We start from the raw sequence: 3,230 nt of genomic DNA, 5'->3' as shown, positions 1-3,230 counted from the left end.
AGGCAGGGCTGGGGCAAGGACCACGCTAGGGGACTAGGGCCTGTGTACCAGGGCAATACTGGTCTTCAGGGCAATGTTGGGTAGCTCAGACCTGAGCTCTACAGATGAGGGGTCCAGTTGGGTACCTCAAAGCAGAGACAACCACAAAAAGAAGGATAGTCTGGTTGACATTGGTGCAAGAAGGATAATGTCAGTGGGGGGCAGACTTCACTAAAGAAAAGTTGGGTGTTGTAAAGCTTTAAAGGACCTACATGAACAGAGATTGGGGGAGTAAAAAGGGCTTAGTAAGCCCTGAAGTGAGAAAGAAGGGAAAGAAAAGTAGGAGAGAGGAACAAGAAGGGTGATTCTGGAATGCAGGGAGGTCCATCTTTTCTCCAGGGACCCAGCATACCAGTACTGGTGCAGTGCTAGCTCCTCACTCCTCTCTTCTGGTTTAACAGGTCCCTGCTTGTTGCTGTACATGGCAATCATTCTGAACATAGGGCCTGGGAGGAGGCAGCTGGGCCTTATACAGACAGAGATCTTCTTCAGGCCAGAGGGTGACGAAATCTTTCATGTTTCTCGCATCTTGGCACTTGGGCTCAAATATAGGGTGTGTGTCAAGGATGCCGTAAGCAAGGAAATCTGCAAAGGTGATTTTGTCCCCTGAAAATTGTGGCCTCTTCCCTAGAAGCTGTGAGAAGAGCTTCATCTTTTTAGGGAGCCCCTCCAAGTACTCACACTTCTGTTTCTCTAACTCAAGTTTGATTGGAGGTGTCTGTAACCTAGTTCTTCAAAATGTCCACACAAATCTTCTCTTCTGTTTTCTCTCATAGGTTGTGTTTGTGAGCAATGCAGTGAAGGAAGACATGGCTCTGGGTGATCTCGTGAGTTTTATCAATTAAGTAGGGCAGTTTGAGAAAGTCCAGGCTCAACTTGAATGTTTCAGTCAGCCACTGACTTCAGTCAGAGTTGGGGCATCCTCCATCACATGTTTCTTGTCCTCACAGTTTTGAGTCTGTGGGTTCCAGAAGCAGGTGGATTGAATAAGCCAGCCCATGGAAGTCCCAGTAAGCCAAAGTCAGGGCCATAGTTGAGCTTTCTGTGGACTCGGGGAATAGCCTTAGTGGAGCTGGGTTGGAGCTTGGCTGGAGCTTCAACCTTACACTTTTTCTTTAGCCTAGAAATTATATCAAAATAAAAAGATTTAGGAAAGAAGGAATCCCCAAGTCAAAAATTAAAAGAAGACCTACTAAATATATAGACACTAGTGCTTTGTCTACCGTAAGGGCATTAGCTACATCAGTAAATAAAAGACTTGCATATTTTAACCACTTGGACAAGCACCAAGATTTTGGCCACTTGTGAGGCCAATGGATGGAATTAAGATCCCTGAATAAAACATAGGCTGCCAAAACTGTGTACTCTGTTCAGAGGTATAGACAGGCTATAAATCCTCCAGCAAAGTCAATGTCTGGATCTGGGATTTGGGTGAAAAAAAAAAGTCTCCCTTGAGAATTTAAAACTACAGGCTACCCTCATAGGGTACAAATTTACACTACCTCTGTGGCAGACATTACTTATGCCTTCCAATACTTAGTTTTCCTTTCCTTCCTAAGCACCTAAAAGACTGTACTTCCCCATCCCCTTGCAGCTGTATGGGGCCATGTGACTAGGTTTTGTCCATGGTCACTTCTGGGCCGAGGAAGTCAAAGGTCCCTTCCATCTTTGAGGTCTTTCATCTCCTGCTGTAGAGACCTAGAAGCCATAAAAACAGCATAAAATGGAAAAGAGCCTGGATCTGCCTAAATCACTGCTTAGGGAGAGCTGCTCTGAGGAGATGCCCAGCTTGAAGCAGATTTTGTATGAGCCAGAAACAAACGTTTGTTGTCTTAAGCCACAGAAATTTCAGGACTGAATTAATTGCTTGCCTGCTCTCTCCCTACACACACACACACAAACACACATTTATGAAGGAAAATATAAGAAAAGGAAATCCTAGATATCTCATGAAGTAAAATCCAGCAGTATACTGAAGACAAAACAAAAGAAAAATTAAAACACCTAGGATTTATCCAAGAAATGCAACCCAGTAGTTTTTATCGTAGAAATGCAATGATAATTCATTATCAGAAAATATACTAATGGGATACTAGATTTATAATAAGAAATATCTATTTGGTCTTCATCCTGGACTCTGGCACAGAGCTCCTAAAATGCTTGGAATTTCCTGTGACCAGAGCAATAAAGATATCTTTTATTATGTTAATGAGGTAACTTTTGGAAGGCACCTAATGGTGGAGCTGGTCACCAGTAGAACCAGCCATATGATTAGAGGAGTGAAAGTTTCAGTCCCTTCTTCTTGATTTCTGAGGTGGGGAGAGGGCCTAAAGATTGAGTTCAATCACTAATGGCCAATGATTTAATTAACCGTACCTATGTAACAAGGCCTCCATAAAAACCCCAAAAGACAGGATTTGGAAAACAGATTGGTGACCACATGGAGATGTGGGGAGAGTGGTGGGCCCAGAGAGGGCATGGAAGCTCTGCATCATTTCCCTATACCTTGCCCTATGCATCTCCTCTGCCTGCTTGTTCCTGAGTTATGTTCTTTTATAATAAAACAGTAATCTAGTGAATAAATGGGTTTCCAGAGTTCTGTGAACCACTGAAGCAAATTTGTCAAACCCAAGGAAGGAGTTGTGGGAACTTCTGACTCATAACCAGTTGGTCAGAAGTGCAGGTGATAATCTGCACTTGTGACTGGTACCCGAAGTGTGGGTGTGGTGGGGAGAGGGGCAGTCTTGAGGGACTAAACATTTAATCTGTGACGTCTGGTACTATCTCCAGGTAGATAGTGTCATAGCTGCATTGTAGGACACCCAGCTGGTGTCTGGAGAATTGCTTGGTGCTGTGGAGAAACCCATACACACACATATTGGAAATCTGATGATCAGATCCCATTTAGTGATATACCACACTAATAAATAAGATACTCCATCTTATCCTGACTAATGCACTGACTGATCCAAGAAACTCCTGAGAAATCAGTATAAAAGTGGAAAAATGACCTGAAATTGATTATACTTCAAGAGGCACAGAAGAGAAAATGCAAGACCCCACTGAAGGGACCCACCCTCAAATTGGGCCACATAGGATTTCCACACATAAATATTCCCTCCCCTTCCATTAAGCAAGATCTTACAACAAAAAAAATATGTATATACAATCAATACATAAAACCAGCCACC

At 43.2% G+C, this 3,230-nt stretch overlaps 1 pseudogene across 1 annotated transcript; it reads right to left on the bottom strand.

Moving 5' to 3' along the window:
* Nucleotides 1-433: 433 nt before the first annotated feature.
* On the bottom strand, nucleotides 434-1,070 carry LOC308337340 (glutathione S-transferase Mu 1-like; annotated as a pseudogene). The gene has a single exon. The product of its transcript is annotated as a glutathione S-transferase Mu 1-like (transcript).
* Nucleotides 1,071-3,230: the final 2,160 nt, after the last annotated feature.

The sequence above is a fragment of the Martes martes genome (genome assembly GCF_963455335.1).
Source record: "Martes martes genome assembly, chromosome: X".
Classification (NCBI taxonomy): Eukaryota; Metazoa; Chordata; class Mammalia; order Carnivora; family Mustelidae; genus Martes; species Martes martes.
This window is presented reverse-complemented; position numbering and strand designations above follow the sequence as displayed.